The sequence below is a fragment of the Apus apus genome, chromosome 13 (genome assembly GCF_020740795.1).
Source record: "Apus apus isolate bApuApu2 chromosome 13, bApuApu2.pri.cur, whole genome shotgun sequence".
In the NCBI taxonomy this organism is placed as follows: domain Eukaryota; kingdom Metazoa; phylum Chordata; class Aves; order Apodiformes; family Apodidae; genus Apus; species Apus apus.
Window position 1 is genome coordinate 17,402,594 of NC_067294.1, and position 20,736 is coordinate 17,423,329.

The following is a 20,736-nucleotide window of genomic DNA, read 5'->3' on the forward strand; positions in this document are numbered from 1 at the left end:
CCCTTCCCTGGAGGTGTTGAAGGGCAGGTTGGATGGGGCTTGTGCAGCCTGGGCTGGTGGGAGGTGTCCCTGCCCATGCAGGGGGTTGGATCTAGATGATCTTGAAGGTCCCTTCCAACCCAAACCATTCTATGCTTAATGGCCTGGTCCTAACGATGATGGGGCTGGGCAGCTCAAAGCCCAGAGGAATCCAGCAGGGAGAGGTGAGGTGGGCCCGGGGCAGAGGCTGCCTGGCAGGCTGTGGGGAGACAGGAGGAGGATTCCTCCTTTCTGGTGGCTCCTGGCTGGTGTCCTGCTGGGCCACCAGCACCGTTGGCCACACTGGTTGAATGTTCTTCCCCAGGCACCAAGGAGTGCCCAGCACAGGGACTGACACCAAGGCAAAACCTCCTCCACCGGTGGGTTGTTTTGGGTTGGGTTTTTGTTTTGTCTATTTATTTCTCTGCTTTGCAATAAATATTTGATGACTTTTTCTGGGATGAAGGGCTGCGACCGGGGGCCCCGATGATTTATTTATCCAGGCACTTCTGGTGCTGCAGCATTCTGCATCAGGGGATGGAGACATCCTGGTGGCCCAGACACACCAGCACAGGCACCAGGGTCCCAGCTGGGGGCACTGGTGTGACAGCCAGCAGCTCCAGTGCCACCCCTGCACAGCTGTTCTCTCATCTCTTCCACCTGCAGCTCTGGAGGAGAGAAGAAAAGCAGCTGGGCAAGGGGTGATGGGGCAGTTGCTGCTCTGATGCCTGAGGAGATGCACCTTTGGGCTCTGAATCTCCACTGTCAGCATGGAGGAGTGAAAGGAAACCTGGAGAGAGGAGTTGTTTTAAAAAGGAGCTGAAGGTAGGTGGAGGAAAACGATGGCAGTTTGCTCAGGGGAGGGGACAGGCTGAAGACAGACACTTCAAGTGCAACATGCTCACCTGCACTTTTGCCTCCTGCAGTAGAGAGGACTGACAGGGGCTGGAAAAGCTGTTGTGTCAGGCTGGTGGGATTCACAGCTGGGATCTGACAGTGGGATGCCTTGGAAGGATGAGGCCCTCGAGGTGATTCAGGTCACTGTGGGTGTGAACACCCCTGAGTCCCCCTCCTCTGGGTCAAAGGAGCCTCATCTGTGCACACACAGGCTGCCTGGGGACTCCTGGGCAGGATGGTAAAGGCTGGTGGCTTGTAAAGGTTGTTGGGAGCAGACATGGAGAGAAGTCCTCTGCTGGCAGAGCCACCCAGAAGGCTGTGCCAGGGATGGAGGTTAGGAAGGGCAACCAAATTATCCTGGGGTGCAGAACTACCTGTGGGAAAGAGACACTCTGAGAAGCGTCAGGTTCTGGTGCCTGGTCAGATTGTAGATGAGGGCTGGAAAAACCAACCCTGAGCTCACTGACCTGAGAGCCAAGGGCTGGGTGGGAAGTGCTTTGGGTGAGCTGCCCACAGCAGGGGCAGGAGGACAGTGATCCCTCTGCCTTTGGCAGCTTTGGGTTGGGGAAGAACCACAGCGTGGAGCTTGTCGGCGTCTCTTTGCTCAGCACTCGATGTGCACGGGCACAGTCATCACAGAGCTGTGGGATGTCACAGAATCTCAGAATGTGTGGGGTTGGAAGGCAACTTTAAAGGTCATCTAGTCCAGCCCTCCCCCCTGCAGTGCACAAGGACCTTTTTAACTAGATCAGGTTGCTCAGAGCCTTGTCAAGCCTGACCTTGAGTGTCTCCAGGGTTGGGGCCTCCACCACCTCTCTGGGCAACCCGTTCCAGTGCTTCACCACCCTCACAGTAAAGAATTTCCTGATCAAATTTAAATCTCCCCTGCCCATTGTCCTATTGCTGCTGGCCCTTGTAAACAGGGCTTCCATGCCTCTCCATCAGACCCTCTTCTTCCCAGCTGGAGCTGCTGCTGCTGAGCTGGTCCCAGCTGCTGGCACCCACCTCTGGGATCTGGAGAGCTTGGGTGCTGCTGATGGCACGTTTGGGGTGGGTGCAGCTTCATGCCATGGTATGAAAGGAGGGGGAAGACCCAGTTCTGGGCTCCTCAGCTGATGAAGGACAAGGAACTACTGGAATGAGCCACAAAGAAAATGAGGGGACTGGAGGATCTTCCTCCTGAGGAAAGGCTGAGACAGCTGCTCAGTCTGGGGAGGAGGAGGCTGAGGGGGGATCTGCTCAGTGCTGGGCAATATCTGCAGGGGGTGGCAGGAGGATGGGGCCAGAGTCTTCTCAGGGGTGTCCAGAGACAGGACAAGGGGCAATGGGCACAAACTGGAGCACAGGAGGGTCAAGATAAACATAAGGAAAAGCTTCTTTGCTGTGAGGGTGACAGAGCCCTGGGACAGGCTGCCCAGAGAGGCTGTGGAGTCTCCTTCTCTGGAGACATTCCCAGCCCACCTGGATGTGTTCCTGTGGGATCTGCTGCAGGTGACCCTGCTCTGGCAGGAGGGTTGGATGGGATGATCTCCAGAGGTCCCTTCCAGCCCTGGTGACTCTATGACTGTGACCCCCCAAGAGCCAGGCTGCTGCAGGCACCACGTAGTTGGTGGATTGCAGGGGTAGCAGCACCAGGGGGGACCAACGGGACCACAGGGCTATTCCTCCCCAGCCCCTCCAGTGCTGGGAACCCAGCAACCCCTGTGCAGCAGCTTGGGGCCAGGATGGTTTGTCTGGGCTGGCTCACCCTTGATGTCCCACAGCTTCAGCCCCCAGGGTGAAGCACCCTCTCCTCCCCTCCTCACCCTGCTTCCCTCTACATGGAAACCTTTAGGGATGTAACTCTGAATTAACTTAGGAAACAAAAATGTGTAACTGGTGTCAGTCACCTCGTGTCAAGACAATGGGATGGCAGGAACAGACAGACCTAAACCCAGGTACTAGAGACTTTAGGGGGCTGATTGCCCCAAAAGCTTGGCCATACTGCATGAATCAGCTAAAAATCACAGAATCACAACATGGTGGGGGTTGGAAGGGAGATCATCTAGACTGATTCCCCCTGCCAGAGCAGGATTCCCTAGAGCAGATCCCACAGGAACACATCCAGGTGGGCTGGGAATGTCTCCAGAGAAGGAGACTCCACAGCCTCTCTGGGCAGCCTGTCCCAGGGCTCTGTCACCCTCACAGCAAAGAAGTATTTTCTCCTATTCAGGTTCAACCTCCTGTGCTCCAGTTTGTGCCCATTGCCCCTTGTCCTGTCTCTGGACACCCCTGAGAAGACTCTGGCCCCATCCCCCTGCAGATACTGCCCAGCACTGAGCAGATCCCCCCTCAGCCTCCTCCTCTCCAGCTGAACAGCCCCAGCTCTCCCAGCTTTTCCTCACAGCCCCCTCAGCATCTGCTGGCCTTCAGCCACGTCCCCCCCCAGGACAGACAGACACTGGGCATCAGCAACCCCCCCAGGACAGACAGACAGATACTGGGCCATCAGCAACCCCCCAGGACACACAGACAGACAGACTCTGGGTATCAGCAACCCCCCAGGACAGACAGACAGACAGACTCTGGCCATCAGCAGCCCCCAGGCCAGGCAGGCAGCTGCTGCCCTCCAGCACAGCAGGCAGGAGAGGAAAGGGAGGTTGAGGGCAGCTCTGATCAGCCGGCCCCGAGGGAGCTCATTTCTCCTGCATTTCCAGCTCTTGTTGGCTCGGTGAACACTCCCTGAGTCCCGTGGGGCTGGGAAGGTGGCTGCCTGCTGCTGGGGATGGACACCCCTCAGCCCCCTCCCCTGCCTCCCAGCACTGCCTGCTCACTGTCCTGCCCTCCCATCCCTGGGGGGGCTTTCACAGCCACTGGCAGAGGGGCAGGGTGGCTGATGGATGTGGAGCAGGAGGTGACACCTGTGGAGCCCAGTTTCTGCCCTGGCTGATAAAACCAGGGACAAGACTGGGGCTGGCCAAGCTCTTCATGCAAACCTCCTGCTCCTCCAGCTCCTGCAATTCCCAGGCCAAAACACCAGCAACCCACCTGGTGGGTTTAATCCATCCCCCCTTGTCCTCTCACTCCCCAAGCCCCTCCCCAGCTTTCCTGGAGCCCCTTCAGGCACTGGAAGCTGCTCTAAGGTCTCCCTGGAGCCTTCTCTTCTCCAGGCTGAACACCCCAACTCTCCCAGCCTGGCTCCAGAGCAGAGCTGCTCCAGCCCTCCCAGCATCTCCGTGGCCTTCCACAGCTTTCCTGGGCAACCTGGGCCAGGGTCTCACCACCCTCACACTACAGAACTTCTTCCTAATGTCTCACTTAAATCTCTTCTCTTCCAGCTTTCATCCACCCCCCCTCATCCCATCCCTCCCTGCCCTTGTCCCAAGCCCCTCCCCAGCTTTCCTGGAGCCCCTTCAGGCCCTGGAAGCTGCTCTAAGGTCTCTCTCACAAACAGCTCTAAAAACCAGTTGGCAGGTCCAGTGTGGAGCTGGGGAAGGAGTTTTTGGAGGCAGGGTGCCCAAGGGTTAATGGCAAAGCTGTGCTGGAAAAAAAACATGCTGCTGGAGCCTGGAGTATGTACAAGGGACACATCTGATTCTTTCCAGCTAATGGGAACCAAAAATAATCAGAGGGAAAGAGCCCAGATTGCCTTTGTGTTGGGGACAGAAAGCAGGAGACATAACAGTGGAATTGCCCTGTTGTAACTTGGAGCCTCTTATTGCTTCAGCTGTGTGATCACCTGGGGGTTTTGTCCCTGCCATGTCCAAAGGACAGGGAGGCTCTTTCTGCAGCTCTGGGATTTTTATTGTCCTCAATTGGCCACATACCCCTGGAGAAGAGATTTCATCCCACCCAAACGTACAATACTTCCTTTTTTTTTGTTGTTGGTGGTGTTTTTTGGTTTTTTTTTGGAACACAGAACAGGTTTCTGACCTTGCAGAAGAAATTGTGGCTCCTGGTGAATGGTGGTTAATGACACATCCCCTAACAAACCCAGCACGATGTGGGGCTGATTTCGTGCCCTCGCCAGAGGATAATACAGAGGCTGCAAAGTTCCTGTAACGTGAACTCTCCGTAATCAGGCTTGAATCGAAGTTAGAAATGAAATAAAAGAAGTAATGGTCGTTTTCTTTGGCTGGTCTTCGTTGCTGAACATTTTTTCTTTAGCTGAAATGAAGGGATCTGTGATTATTGGGCCACATCCATCTCGGCTGGGACGCGTTTGCTCTCGGGAAGTGATGTTGATGTTGTAAAAGGGGCTGGAGCCGTGAGTGGTTGGAAGGAAATCCATCCTGTTAAAATGGTCTGCTCAACAGGCGCAGTCACAGGGGAGGTGCCAGGAGAGCTCCCAAGTCCTGAGACCCCCAGTTGTGTCCAGCTCTGGGGTCCCCAACACAAGAAGGACGTGGAGCTCCTGGAGAGAGTCCAGAGGAGGTCATGGAGATGCTGGCAGGGCTGGAGCAGCTCTGCTCTGGAGCCAGGCTGGGAGAGTTGGGGTGTTCAGCCTGGAGAAGAGAAGGCTCCAGGGAGACCTTAGAGCACCTTCCAGTGCCTGAAGGGGCTCCAGGAAAGCTGGGGAGGGACTTGGGACAAGGGCAGGGAGGGAGAGGACAAGGGGGAATAGTCTCAAGCTGGAAGAGGGAGATTGAGGTGAGTTTTTAGGAAGAAATTCTTTGCTGTGAGGGTGGTGAGAGCCTGGCCCAGGTTGCCCAGGGAAGCTGTGGCTGCCCCATCCCTGGCAGTGTTGAAGGGCAGGTTGGATGGGGCTTGGAGACACCTCATCTACTGGGATGCAATCCCCACGCAGGGGTTTAGATCTAGATGATCTCAAATGTCCCTTCCAACCCAAACCATTCTACAATCCTATGAAGTTTTCCTGTGCTGGGTATGGGTTTGGAGAGGCTCTTGAGCAGGGAAGACAAATGACTTGCAATGGTGGGGTCTTCCCTTCACCACTTTAATCTGCCCAGCTTTTGGGAATGAATGAACCCAACATCTCCTGAGGCTGCCAGGGAGGTCTGGCCAGCCAGATCTTGCTGCTGGAAGGGCAGAGCTTTCCCACAAGCCAAAAAAAACCCACCTCAATCTCAAAAAGCACTGCCCCATTTGTTAAAACAATGGTATCCTCATCCGAAACCAGAGAATAAACTATCAAGTATTTCTGTCTCCAGTGAATGTTGTCACTGATGGTGGCAGGGGAGGGCTGTGACTGGGGAGGTTTTGGTAACGACAACGTCCTTAATATTTGTAATTGAAATCCTTACAGAAATGCACCCTCAGATCTGGCTGTGCTTCAGCATGTTCTTAGATCTTATTTCTTTCTCCTCGGAGAAACGCTTCTCACCAGCATCGGCCCCGTCATCATTTTTGCAACTGGAAAACCTTGCAGGCAGGGGTGATGTTCTTCCAGAGCAGTGGGTGCCCTGCAGGAATAAGCCAGGAGGGTCCACATCCACCTTTGCAATGTACATCATGGTAACCAGAATATAAGCAACAAAACGTTCGGGAGGCATTTCCATTTAGGTTAAAGAAACCCCCAACAACCTGTAAGAATGGTTCTGTTGTGGATGATGGTTATCGTTGTTATTACAAATAGACAGAAAATGCAAAACATCTGGAATCTGAAGTATCTCTGCTGCAGCACAGTGGCAACAGAGCTCCCTCAGTGTCATGAAGCTCAGCAGAAGGTCCATATAGGAGATGAAGTGTTTCTTTTCAAAGGAGACTGATTTCTCTCGCGTGCATTCCCTTCTGCTCACACATTCACGAGGTGCAGGACGCCTGGATCCCTGTCATCTATCCACTGTACTTGCTGTGACACAGAGACATGAGAGAGGCTGGCTTTGAGGTCTCCTTCCTTCTGTCTGGCTTCTTCTTTGGGTGGGACAGGTGATGTGGGGGGAGGCTTCGGTGTGTGCTGCCAGTGGTGGTGACCTCCTGTCTGTCCACCCTGTGCCACCCCCTGAGCCATGGGACAGGGGTGCTGGCTGATCTGTAGAAATTCGTAGGTTTGGGTGGGAAGGGACCTTAAACACCATCCAGTCCCAACCTTCTTGCATAGGCAGGGACACCTCCCACCAGCCCAGGTTGCTCCAAGCCCCATCCAACCTGCCCTTCAACACCTCCAGGGATGGGGCAGACACAGCTTCTCTTTTGCCTTTCCTTGCCTTTTGCCTGCCTACCTGGCTATCTCATGGCTCCAGCCCTTGCCTTTATGTTCCTCCTCTTGCTTTCTCCATGGCTTCTGCCCAGCCCTTGTCTCTACCTGCCTGACCTTTTTTTCCACTGCAGTGGCTGGAGCTGTTGTGTGGCCTTGGTTTCCTCCTCACATGGGGACCATCATATACGCCCTTCCCGTGTCCCTCTTCTGCCCTCCCTCTGCTCCTTCCACACCCCAGCACTTCCACTCGTGTGCCACTCCCTTCAGTTCCTGCCAAAATCTTCACCTCTTGGTCCCTGCTTCTGCTGGGCTGCCCACTAGTCCCGTGGGATTTCCCAGGGCTCTGTCCCTGGCTGACAGGACAGCCCAGGGAACCGACACCAGGAGCTGGGGTCTCAGACCACCCTGGTTATCCTGGTGATCCAGAACATGTTGGCTTTCCTGCAGCATGTCAGGAAGTGGCTGCCCTGCTAAATCCCTCCTTTCTGCAGGCAGGCCCAGCTGGGTGGTGGGTTCTTCTTGTGACAGCAAAAAGAAGTGGCACCTCCAGTCAGCTGAGAGGGCCTTGGGGTGGACATGGTGACAGTGGCTTCTGACCAGCAGGGGAGAGGCAGAGTGGCTGGAAATCAAAGGAGATTCCACTTAGGGAAGAAGAAGGTTGGGAAGTGGGTCACTGAGATGCACAGTGAACACAATTCCCAGCATCCCTGTTGGGAATCCATTCATCTGATGATCTGTCCTTGTTCATCCCTGTGCATCCTCACAGCCCAGCCCATCCTCACAGCCCTGCCCATCCTCAGGCTCTCCAGCCCAGATGGACCTGTCACAGCTGCCTCTTGCCCCAGGTGCCCTGGGACACCTGGAGCCATGTCCATGGGTGTGCTGTGCCAGGACCAAAGGCAGCCCTGCCAATTACCTCCCAGAAAGCTGCCTCCTCTGCCTTGGGTTGGACCAGCTATGGTAGCCTTGGAGCAGAGGCAGAAGAAGTGATTTCATGCACTGGTTGTGTGTCCTAGATAGCAGCTTGCTGGGATGGGGAGCTGAGGAGAAAGAAAGCAGCTGGAAAAAGTCTTGAAAATCCCTTGTTTTCCTTCTTTTTTATTTGTGTGTGTGTTAGTGTTAGTGCAAGGTCGCAGAAGTCCATGCTGGGACCACAGGGTGGGATAAACAAGGGGACAACTGTGGCATTTCCTGGTGAAGAACATCTCCAGCAGCTGGCAAGCCTGTCTGGCTGCTGTTTGTGCTTTAATCTTGCATTTTCACCCAAAAGTCATGAACTTCTCAGGGCTGAGAAGGAGATGCCCTGACACTGGGGACCAGCTCAGCACAGTAGAAGAGTTTTGAACCCATATCTAGACCCAGATGTGAAGCAGCTTTTTACACCAGTGAAGCTGTGAGCTGGTTTGTCAGGTGGGAGCCAAGTGAGCCAGGTGCCTTTTAGGCACCCAAGACAGTGCTGTGGTTCTTGCATCAAGGACTATCATCTACACGTGGAGATTTGGGAGTGTTCCAGCAAACCCAGTGGTGCAGAGAGGGCTTGGGAAGCCAGATAAGCAGGACACCAGCCCAGCTTGTAATTAATGTGGCTGCATGTGACAGTTACAGATTGTGAAGGGTTATTAGGGAGGATGGAAAAATGATATCAAGCGTGGGAGAGCAGCACTGAATATTGTATCAAATTCTGGCATCCATGCTTTTATCATGGATTAAAAATATATATATATATACTAGAGAGAGCTCAGAGAAGAGCTGCAAGAATGAAAAAAGGTCAGAAAAACCCGGGTGAGATGATAGGATTAAGGACTTCAATCTATTTAACTCATCAGAGGGCAAGTTGAGAGGTGACTTGATCATGGTCTCAAAGCACTTCCAGGGAGGAGATTTCTGATGGCAGAGGGTCCTTTAATCCAGCAGACAAAGACAAGGCTCAAGTGGCTGACAGGTGGAACCAAAGCAGGAAAAACTCAAATTGGGATTAAGACACAAAGGTTTCACAGGCAGGGTAATTAACTCCTGAAACTGCTCACCTAGGGATGTGCTGCATCCATCTCAACATGATCATTGAAGGGATTTGCTCTCAACGAAACATGAGTTACAGGCTCAACAGCATCCACCCCCGTGGGAGTGGGGGAAAGACCCTCCACTGTGTCTACACGTGTTGTCCTGCTTGCTCAGACCTGGTCATGGGGAGACCACCTCAGGGTGAGGCCTTGAGCTCAGTGCCCTTGCCCTCCCAGGGAACGTTGCACTAGGAGGTGTAAAAACGGGGACTTCCTTCCTTGGGGACGTTCAGGGGGTGCTTGTGGGTTTCCTGATGGACTCAGGTGTCTGTCACACAGAGCTGCTCCAGTGCCTCCAGCCCCGGGGTTGCCAAACCACACGCAGTTTCTACCCCTTGTTTTTTTTTTTGCTGCAATGTTCTTCCCTTCAGTCCTTCAGCTCACTGTGCTTTGAGGTAACGTTGGGTTTGGCACCGGGATGGTTTGACCTCTCCTCTGACTCAATCACTGAACTCATCATGATATGATTGCACCTTGCTGCCAAAGGTGCACCTGCAGGCTGAGAGGGGTTCAGCTGCTCAAGGGCAGAGGAAAACTCTGAAGAAAAAGACTCATTTCAGGGAATCTCCAAACACCTTGGCAACACAATCACACATTGGCTCTAGGAGGTGGCAGATCCTTGACTGCACTAATAGACCTTAATGGCCTTGATCAACCTCACCTGGGTCCCACCCACACCTCACCCATGGCTCAGGAGTCCTATTTAAAAGCAGCCCTGGCCTTTCTTTTTCTCTCTGAGCTACCTTGTAGGTGGGTCTCTCTGTCCCTACCTCCTGGATGGACCTTGGACCTTTGCTGGAGCTCAGTCCTGGTTGGCTTCATTTCCTTCTGCTCTTGTGGCTGGACCCTGGACCCAGTTCATTGCTGAGTGAGTCTGGGGCTGCTTTTGGACCCTGGTGCCAGCAGCTGGTTCTACCTCCTGTGGGATGATGCCTGGGGGTGAGGACACTGCCCATGCTGGGCTTGTTGTCCTCAGCTCCTGGCTCCCCTTCCCTTAGGGAGCAGGTGGCCATTACTGATCCCTGAGAGCAGGAACCCCTCTAGCAAGCAAGACTGAGGCAGGAAAAGTTGTTTTCCAAGAGTATTTTACATAGTCTTGGGTGCCACTTCTGTTTCAGTTGGAAATGAGTCTTCAGAGATTGTTGGTGCTTGACATGTGTCATGAGGTGTTGAACAGTGGGTGCAGTGTTTCCTGCTGGGTCTCTAAAGGCCAGTTTTACGTCTGGTTATCACTGAATAACACACCAGGAGAGCAAAAAAATTCTCCTTCAGCAAGGGATCTGTGGAAGCCTGCTGGCTGCAAAGGTGAGAGTGACTGTGCTGGTGACACCACTGCCATGGAATGGCTGGTGGGCAGGTCAGAAGGAATGGAAGGAGCTTGTGAGACAGCTAGAAGAGATCTTGCAAGTGCAAGCAGAATGCCCACATCTTCCATCCCTAGGGACCTTCCATGGCCCATGTCAACAGGTAACACTTGGGTCTTGAGGGTGATGCCTGTGTTGTATTTGGGCCCTTTGCTGTGAGGGTGGTGAGAACCTGGCCCAGGCTGCCCAGGGAAGCTGTGGCTGCCCCATCCCTGGCAGTGTTGAAGGGCAGGTTGGATGGGGCTTGGAGCAGCCTGGGCTGGTGGGAGGTGTCCCTGCCCATGCAGGGGGGTTGGATCTCAATGAGTTTTAAGGTCTCTTCACACCCAGACCAGTCTGGGATTCTATGATGGGATGTGGCTGGTCGCTAAGACAGGGACCTATCCAGGAGCAAGATGTTCTAGGATGAGCATGAGAGCCTGGGAGGCTCCTGTCCCCTTGCAGAGAGGTGGGCACACAAACCCTGGCTCAACTGGGGAGAAAGTCCATCCTAGGCAGGCAGAGAGCAGGGTGGGAGGCACTGGTGCAGGGTGTCCTGCTGGGACAGTGGCAGCACAGGAGACCTCATCATACCATGGGCCAGAATAGCCCAGTTCTCCTGTGCAGCCAAGGAGCTGGAGGAAGGATGAAGGGAGAGGTGGGCAGAGCCCTGACCCTGGCACAAAGGGGAAGGAGAAGGTTGCAGAGACCTACAAAAGACAACCATGAGGTTCAGCTGCAACACCCCAGGTGCTCCTGGCATGCAGGGAGCTGGGACAAGAGATGACCTCAGCAATGTTGCTACCCCTTCTCCCAAGCTCAGCTTTCCCTCTAGTTAAGGTTTTTGTCCCTCTTGAGCTTAAAAACACTTCCAGAACTTCTGGCAAGTAGGGTCTGAAAGGGCCCCCTGCTCAGCCCACACCATGAGCTGTTGGACAAGCCCACAAAGGTCTGAGATGCTCCAGAGCAGAACAACACACCCACAGACCCATGTAGATGGGAAAGCAGGAGTCACCTCCAGCCAGCCCCACATGCTTGGGCAACACCATCCAGCCATGGCTTGAACCCTGAGAACACCCAGCTGTTTCCTGAGCAATCCTCTTCAGATTCTAACAGGGATGGTTTGGACCTGAAGAGCGTTTCCATCACAAAAAGGGCACATCACCCGCAGCCTTTATTTAAATGAAAGCAGCACTGAAATCACTGCTGCCTAAACAGGGAGGCACTTGGGTAGGTATTTGCTTTTCCTTTGGGTTTTTTGTGTTGTGGGTTGTTGGTTTTTTGGGTTTTGTGGGGTTTTTTTTGCTTTCCTGTTTCATGGTCACCATCTCTGCGCCGCCGTCAGAAAAATGGCTTTAATTTCCCATTCTGTTCCAACGGCCTTTGCTAAAAACCAGAAAAGGATCATCCAGGGAAGGACTGAGAATCGACTCCATCCAATATCTGAGGAGCAGAGCTAACACCAAACGGCCTCTACTTGCATTTTTAATGGAGGGATGAAGTCACAGAAATCACTAACTTCGAGGCTTAGCTCATCACCTTCTTCTTGCTAAAGCACGTCCTGTAGCTGCTGCTCTCTTCTCCTCAGGAGAGCCTGGTTGTCACTTGTTCAACCATTTCCCATGGGCTGGTGTGAACGTTTTGGGGCTTGACATGAGCGACGTGGATGGATGAATTTTCTAGACATCATCTGGCTTTTTGTTTCTAGGGTCAGAGTCTGAGCTCCTGGTGGGTTCTTGGGGTTTCTTTTCTGCTCTTCACTGGCTCCCAGCACTCGGATCCTCACGAGTGTGTCTGTGACTCCAGTGATGCTGTGGGCACACCCAGCCTCCTGGACCACCACATCTATCCTTTCTCTGAGTACCAGCTGGCCAAGGTTATTGTGTTCATAGAACCACAGAATGGTTTGGGTTGGAAGGGACCTTATGTACCATCCAGTTCCAACCCTCCTGTGAGGAGCACACTGGTCTGTTTCCCCTCCTGCATCCGTGTTGGATAAACTCATTGGTGGTGTTGGATGAGACACAGTTACTCATCTCCTGGCTGGCAACAGGATTTCCAGGGATGCTGGATCACTGCAAACCCCCAGATGTTCCTGAGATGCCTGGTGTCCCAGGAACTCCCCACCACCCACTTGTGCTGTTCCTCTTCCCTCGAGCCAGTTTCCTTTCCCTTCCAAAACCCGGATTTGACTTCCTCTTGTGGCACTTGCCCTGGGGTTTCTGTCCAGGAAGCTGGATGGTTTGGAAGAGCTGTCTGCTTAGCTGCAATGTGCTGACCCTCAGCCACCATCTCAGAAAGTTGTGTCCCAGGTCAGAGCTGCTGCAAGTTGTGTTTCTCATGGAAACCCTGGGGTTCAGCTTCAGAGAGAACCACAGAATCCCAGACTGGTTTGGGTGTGAAGGGACCTTCAAGATCATCTAGATCCAACCCCCTGTATGGGCAGGGACACCTCCCAGCAGCCCAGGCTGCTCCAAGCCCCATCCAACCTGCCCTTCAACACTGCCAGGGATGGGGCAGCCACAGCTTCCCTGGGCAACCTGGGCCAGGCTCTCACCACCCTCACACCAAAGAATTTCCTCCTCATGTCCAACCTAAATCTCTCCTCTTCCAGTTTTCATCCATCCCCCTCATCCCATCCCTCCCTGCCCTTGTCCCAAGCCCCTCCCCAGCTTTCCTGGAGCCCCTTCAGGCCCTGGAAGGTGCTCTCAGGTCTCCCTGGAGCCTTCTCTTCTCCAGGCTGAACACCCCAACTCTCCCAGCCTGGCTCCAGAGCAGAGCTGCTCCAGCCCTCCCATCATCTCCCTGGTTCCTCTGGCCTCTCCAGCAGTGAGGCTGGGAGGGTCAGGGGGGCTGGGGGTGCAGGTGGCCAAGGTTCCTGTGCCGTCTGTCACGGTGCCACTAGATGTCCTTGTGAGAAAGGCCTTCGTGCTGCCCTGTCCAGGTAACCAGAGACAAAGCTGGGACTGGAGCTGGGGACACCTCTGCCATCTCCCACCTCCCCCCAGCAGCTCGGCTCTTCCACAAGCCAAATCCCTCGTGGGTGGTGATTCCCATGAAGAATTAGGTGGAAAGCTGCCTGGGGTTGGCAGTGAGAAGCATCCTGGCCATCACCCGGGGGTGCTCAGAGCCTGTGCTGCTGAACCTCAGTGCTCAGGTGACAAGAGGCTGTGCTGCAGAGCAGGGAGAGGGGTGTGTGGGAGGATGAGCCACTGCCCAGAGGGCTCTCCTGGGGGATCACATCCTCTTTGCAGAGCTCCTCAGAGCTGGCCCTGGGGTGGCCAAAGCCTGGGGGTCACTGTGCCGTGGTCCTCCCCCAGCCTGAATCACCCCAGCTTTGCTGCACAGGAGTTGCCCCAAGCTTGGGTTCAGCTGCTGTGGTCCTGGCTGGGGACTCAGCCCTCCCTGTGGTGCCAGCCCTGTCTCTCTGCTCTGCTGCTGGTGTCCCTGGCAGTGCCAGGGGGAGCTGGGCCACCCCCTGCTCCCCTCCTGCCACTGCCATGGGTGCTGGGAGAAAGGCTGAGGAGCAGGAGGTGAAACTCTGCAGTGAGGAGATTAGAGGCCCTCGTGGTGTTTTTCTTTCCCCCCCCCCCCCCCCTTTTTTTTATATATATATTATTTTTCTTTTCTTTTTTTTCCTTTCAAAGGAATGACTTTGTATTTTTGGAAAGAAGAATAACTGCTCCAAAAATCCTGGTGCAAGCTCTTCCAGACTCCAGCCTTGCTTATCACTGAGCTGTGCCAGGGGCCCTGTTGGGAATGCAGAATTTTAACCCCTTGCTGCCCTTTTCCAGCAACTCACCCTCTCACCCCAGCCTGCTCTGGTGGCTGGAATGAAAGGCTGGGAAATGCTGGGAGTCCAGGGCAAATCTCAGCAGGAAAGGTGAGTTGGGTGCATTGGGAAACTGGAGCCAGGCTGGTTGCAAAGGTGCTGGAGCTGAGGGAGGTTATTCTTCCCCTCCACCCTGCCCTGGTGAGGCCACAGCTGGAGAACTGCAGCCAGTTCTGGGCTCCCCAGTTCAAGGGAGACAGGGAACTGCTGGAGAGAGTCCAGGGGAGGGTGATGAAGATGATTGGGGGGTTGGAGCATCTCTCTGATGAGGAAAGGCTGAGAGAGCTGGGGCTGTTCAGCCTGGAGAGGAGAAGACTGAAGGGAGACCTTATCAGTGTGTGTGTCTCAAGGGTGGGTGCAGGGAGGATGGAGACAGGCTCTTCTCAGTAGTTCCCAGTGTCAGAACGAGGGGCAAGAGGTACAAGCTGGAACATGGGAAGTGCCACTGAAATATGAGGAAGAACTTTCCTGTGAGGGTGACAGAGCCCTGGGACAGGCTGCCCAGGGAGGGTCTGGAGTCTCCATCCCTGGAGACCTTCCCAACCCACCTGGATGCAGCTCTGTGGGATCTGCTGCAGGTGATCCTGCTGCAGTTGGACCAGAAGATCTCTAGAGGTCCCTTCCAACTCCAGCAATTCTGTGATTCTGTGACTGAAGCTGGTGGTGTTGGATGCTCCAGCCCTGCTCCAGGTGTGACCCCCACCCAGGCTGCAGCCTGGCAGCCAGCAGGAGCAGCTTGGGTGAAGAGAGCTGTCCCAAAAAATACAGAGAATGGGAAGAAATCATTTCTGTGGCTGGGTTTAGGGGTTAACCTCATCCATGCACTGATCTCAATGGGCTTTTGGTGTGTCTTGATAGTCAGGAGTAGTGGAGAGGGGGTGGGGGGGGAAGATACTAAACTCCAGCTGGTGGAGCAGTAATGATGTAGAAGCTCATTAATTACATTTGCAGCTGAACTGGGAGAAGATGCAAACACAAAGGTGCTGGGAGAGGCTGGATCTGCAGGTAGGAAGGGACAATGGCAGTTCCTGTGTTGTGGGGAAAACAACCCCAGGCCAAATGCAGTGGAAGTGAAACACCTGGAGAGCAGCAGCCTTGGGCAGAGAACACTCTGCTCTACAAGCAGGAGCTTGTGGTGGCTGCCATTGTGAGCTGCAGACCCAGAGGAATTGCAAGGTGGGGGCAGCAAGAGGCCCCTGTTACTTCCCTGAATCCCAAGAGGGGATGTGGGTTGGGTGATGCTGGGTCCCAGAGACCTTAAGAAGATCCCTGGGAAGCAACGGGCCCAGCAGAGAGGTAAGGACAGGGCTGGTGTGAGGGCTGCCTGCTCCTGGGCATGGGGGGTGGTGGGAACTGGGCAAGATGAAGGAAGAACTGGAGGGAATGAGTAGGACAGGATGGCAGGGGTGATGGCCCAGGAGGCTGGAGGAAGGGAGGGAAGAGGAAACACAGCAGACACAAACTTTGCTATATTTAGGTGATCCTTGCAGCTGCAGTTGTGCTGTGCAGGGGCCACCAGAAGAGCTGGGGTGGGTTTTGGGAGCAACTCTTGGAGGCTTTTCCTGCCCTGACCCTGCCGAGGGATGGGGAGCACGGGAGCCCAGGATGCAGATCCTATGCCTGCTCAGCCTCAGGGCTCCCCACTCCTTGGGGCCTTGTGGAGGGACACGGCCAGGAAATGAGGGACACAGCTGACAGAGAAAGGGGGCACCAGCTTGATGACAGCCTGATGTTAACTCCTGCTCTGTCAATGCCTTGACCTCCAGCCCTGTCACCCTGGAGAGAACCTGCCAACTCCACTGCTTGCCCAGGATGTGAGGCCAGGTGACTGGCCTCCCTTTCCAGCTGTTTTCCAGGCTCCTGTGGTTTTCACATGTTAGACCCACCCTGTGAAAATGCCTCCTTGCCTTCTGCTTCCCACCAAACCTGTGCCTTGGGCGGAGAGCTCTTTGGAAGTATCTCTGGGATGGTCCATCCAAACCTGTCCTCCTGGGATTCTGTCCCCACTGCTCTGACGTGTTGTTTTGACACCTCGTCCTTCCAAAGGGACCAGAGAGAGACTCTCTGTGCATCATGGAGAAGCTGGTGAACACCAGCAGCTCTGACCTTGCTGGTGTGTGGCCCAAGATCAGCCATCTCCACTTCCTACTGTGGTTCCATCCCACCAGGGATGGATGGAATCTTGGTCCAGGTGTGACAGGGCCCTGCACGGGTATGGAGCTGGGAAACTGGATTTTGGGCAGCACTGGAGGAGCAGGTTCCCCATTTCTTATGGGGCAAATGGCTGAGGAAGAGCAGCATGTCAGCTCATCGCAGCAGAAGCATCAGCTGGTGTTTCAGGAGCCCTCAGCTCCTTCTCCTGTCCCTGTGGGATCTCTTTGCCAGAAGTCCTCCTGGGATGAAGCTGCAGGGAGAACAAGGGCTGAAGAGGCAGCAATGTACTTGCTGGAGCTGCTCCCTTCCTGAGGCTCACTGCTACTTCAGCCTGCCAGTACCCCAGCCCTGGGGCACCTGGACTTCACAGCCATCCTGGTCCAAGTGTGGGCAGCAGGGCCAGGGAGGGGATTCTGCCCCTCTGCTCTGGTGAGACCCCCCCTGGAGTGTTGTGTCCAGCTCTGGAGCCCTCAGCACAGGAGAGACATGGAGCTGTTGGAGAGGGGACAGAGAAGGGCCATGGGGATGATCCCAGGGTTGGAGCAGCTCTGCTCTGGAGCCAGGCTGGGAGAGTTGGGGTGTTCAGCCTGGAGAAGAGAAGGCTCCAGGGAGACCTGAGAGCACCTTCCAGTGCCTGAAGGGGCTCCAGGAAAGCTGGGGAGGGATTTTTCATCAGAGAAGACAGTGATAGAACAAGGGGTGATGGTTTTAAACAGAGAGGGGAGATTGAGGTGAGATATGAGGAAGAAATTTTTCAATCTAAGGGTGGTGAGGAACTGGGATGGGTTTCCCAGGGAGTTGTTGATGCCCCATCCCTGGAGGTTTTTAAGGCCAGGTTGGGTGGGGTTTTGTGCAGCCTGATCTAGTGGTTCCCTGCTCATGGCAGGGGGTTGGGACTTGATGATCTTTAAGGTCCCTTCCAACCTGAATGATTCTATTCTATGATTCCAAGAAACAAATGGCATCCTAAGGGGCTGCTCGTAGAGTCTTCCAGATCATGAGTTGCCTGGAGCAGGCTAGGATGAGGAGTGGAAAGGTCTCCTATGCCATGGGGAAAAGCTCCCTCGGGTCTGCCCTGGGGCAGCCAGGGTACTGTGCAATGCAGGAGCTGCTGGGTGGACATCTCTGACAGAAATGCTGGGTGAGTCCCACCAAAACCAGGCAAACTGGCTGGAGAGAGAGGGGTGGGCAGGTATGTGTGATGAGAGGTGACCAGATGGCTAGCTCGTGTAAGCCAGGGTGTTTAGAAAAGGATGAGTAACAACCAGGACACAGCAAGGAGTAAGTGACAAGCATGGACCAAACAGATGGGTGGCCCTGGTGAGATGCTGCCCTGCAGGTCTCCTGTGTTCTGTCCAGCTGTTGCTGGGGAAGCCCAGGTTCAGGGGGTCCACCAGTGCCAAGAGTGCTGCTGGCTCTAGATGTCTGCAGAGTGGGGCACGAGTGACAAGGGTGGGTCCCTTCCCATTCCAGGACCCAGGATTTACAACCACTTCCAGACCATTGGTGAGCTCTCATGCACTGAGGTCCTTGGGACCCGCCAGCCAAGTCCAACTGGGGGTTCCCTCTGCACCCTAGTTACCCCTGTGCTGGGTCTCTCTCTCCAGCATGTGAAGAGCTGTGTGTTTGGGGACAAGTCTTGCCTGGCTTGGAGCATGAAGCAGCTGGGTTTGTCCCTTGGGCTGTGTTGGGTGCAAGGGCTCCGTGCATCTGCAGGAGCCTTGGGAGACCCCACGTGTGAGCGGGTTCCTCAGCCAAGCCCCCTTCTTGGGGAAAGAAGCAGCTCCTCATGTGAGCAGAAGTTAAGGAGAACCCTTTCATCTCTTTTTTTTTTCCTCCTTCTTCTTGTTAACCTGCTGGAGGTTTGGTGACACACCACGCTGTGTTGGAGGAGCTCTCAGTTTCCTCCAGAGCATATGTCAGGAGCTCTAGCACCCACGTGAAGCTTCCTGAGGATTCTGTCTTTTCCAGCCGTGGAAGCTTGAAGCAAGTGCTGGAGTAATAAGCTCCCTGTGCTGCTGGTGAACCCTGATGCAATCTCAAAGCTGGCTGAGCTCTGGGGAAGAGCTCTGCTGCCCCACAGCCAGAATAAATCAGGCTCTGCAACCTGAAGCCCAGAGCAATTCACAGGGTGACCCACTTGTAGGGCAGAGGATGAAGTGCTCCATCCTGACTAGGAGCAGTGAAATTACCAGTGCCACCTCTGTCAATGCCACTGAATCCCTCTGAAATGAATTCTTGAGAAGAAATGAGCCTGTTAGACAAAGAGATTTGCTGAACACCCTGGATTTGCCTTTCCCAGAGATGTGCAGGGGCAACACAGGCTGCCTGTGCTCCAAGGTCAAAGCAGAGGTTGAGCAGCAAGTTCTTCCACTTACAGAATGGGGGTCAAAGCCCGTTCCTGGGGAAGCAGCTCGAGGTCACAGCAGGTCCACTTTGCTTTCTGCAGGGCAAAAAACTTGCCAGTCCCACTGTGCCTGCAGAAGGAAGAAGATGCTGGCTCCTGAAAGAGCTGCTGGGGTTGGGGTGGCTGCCTGAGTGCAGGAGAGGACTTGGGGTGGTAGTAGATGAGAAGCTCCACATGAGCCACCAGTGAGGACTGGAGCCCAGAGGGGCAATTGTGTCCTGGGCTGCATCAGCAGAAGTGTGGGCAGCAGGGCCAGGGAGGGGATTCTGCCCCTCTGCTCTGGTGAGACTCCCCTGGAGTGGTGTCCAGTCCTGGAGCCCTCAGCACAGGAGAGACATGGAGCTGTTGGAGAGGGGCCAGAGGAGGCCAAGGAGATGATGGGAGGGCTGGAGCAGCTCTGCTCTGGAGACAGGCTGGGAGAGTTGGGGTGTTCAGCCTGGAGAAGAGAAGGCTCCAGGGAGACCTTAGAGCAGCTTCCAGTGCTTGAAGGGGCTCCAGGAAAGCTGGGGAGGGGCTTGGGACAAGGGCAGGGAGGGATGGGATGAGATGAGGGGAATGGATTAAAACTGGAAGAGGGAGATTGAGGTGAGACATGAGGAGGAAATTCTTTGGTGTGAGGGTGGTGAGACCCTGGCCCAGGTTGCCCAGAGAAGCTGTGGCTGCCCCATCCCTGGCAGTGTTGAAGGGCAGGTTGGATGGGGCTTGGAGCAGCCTGGGCTGGTGGGAGGTGTCCCTGCCCATGACAGGGAGGTTGGATCCTGATGATCTTTATGTTTCCTTCCAACTATAACTGTTCTATGATTCTAAGAGCTGTTTGGTCAGCCTGGAAGCTGAGGGGGAGAAGACAGCTTCCCTTTGCACCCACAGCAAAAGACCACCAGAGGGTCTTCTCTTCCATGGGGTCACCTTTCCAGCAAAGTCTGTTGCCAGCCAGCCAGCCTAGAGAGCAGTTGGTGTCCAGGGGGCCCAACCCTTTGCATCCCCCCCTCCCTGAGTGATCTGGCTATTGGGGAGGCTCAGAGCAGCATCTTGGGGGGCAGGCAGCTCCAGAGTCCCTGCAACAGGGCACCCATGCCCTGCATGGGCCTTTAGGGTGGCTCAGCTGCCAGGAAGCATCCCAAGCCTCCTTGGGTGGTTTGGGCAGCTCCACCATGGGCTGGTGATGTCTGTCTTGTGGTAGTCAATGGAAAAACTAAGTGTCCTTCTTCTGGAGGGTTTCTTCCATTGAGAAGAGAACAAGAGGTATGAGATTTATCCCAGGATCCAGGTATTTCATGCCTGCTGTTGCCCAGCTGCTCCTCTGGCTGGTGCCAGTGTCCTCACAAAGGCTTGTTCCCCAGTTGGATTCTCTTGTTGTGTTTTAGGGAAGCTGGTTAGGCATGACCAGCTTTGGGTTCCCACACCTTTGTGTGTTGGGATCTGCCAGGAGGACCTGGCAGAAGGTCACCTGGTGTGCAGCCCTGCCATTGCACAGCTCTGCCTGCTGTGCTCCAGGAGGTGGTGGGGCTGGGTGGGTGGGGGGGGTACCCAGGGAGACCCCCAAAACCTGCAGTCCCTGGGGACCCTGAGGAGGAGCGGGGCACAGAAAGCTCCCTTGAGCTTTGGGGTAAGAACCTAATGTCCACATGTTGGCTGTGAGCAGAGCAGGACAGGAGGACCCACCTCTGAGGACGCTGGCCAAGAGCAGAGGTCAGCAGAAAGCCTCTTTCTTTCCCTGCTACCCAACTCTGCCACTCTGGGGGCTCCCTGCTTACCGAGTGAACCCTTCCCCTTGCTATTCAAATAACCCCCCCACTTTGGAGTTCAGAAATCCCTCAGAAGGGGGGTTGGGGGGGCTGTGTGGCAGTTGTCTTGGGAGACCCACCTCACAGCAGCTCCCCAGGCTG

General features: G+C 54.8%; 1 protein-coding gene across 1 annotated transcript in view; it reads left to right on the forward strand.

Annotated features, from left to right (window-relative positions):
* Positions 1–2,309: 2,309 nt before the first annotated feature.
* The window catches only part of HDAC3 (histone deacetylase 3), a 352,192-nt gene continuing 333,765 nt past the window's right edge, over positions 2,310–20,736 (forward strand). The window contains exon 1 of the mRNA XM_051630907.1: positions 2,310–2,406. The gene's annotated coding sequence lies outside the window, so the exon portion shown is untranslated. The remainder of the gene's footprint in view (positions 2,407–20,736) is intronic.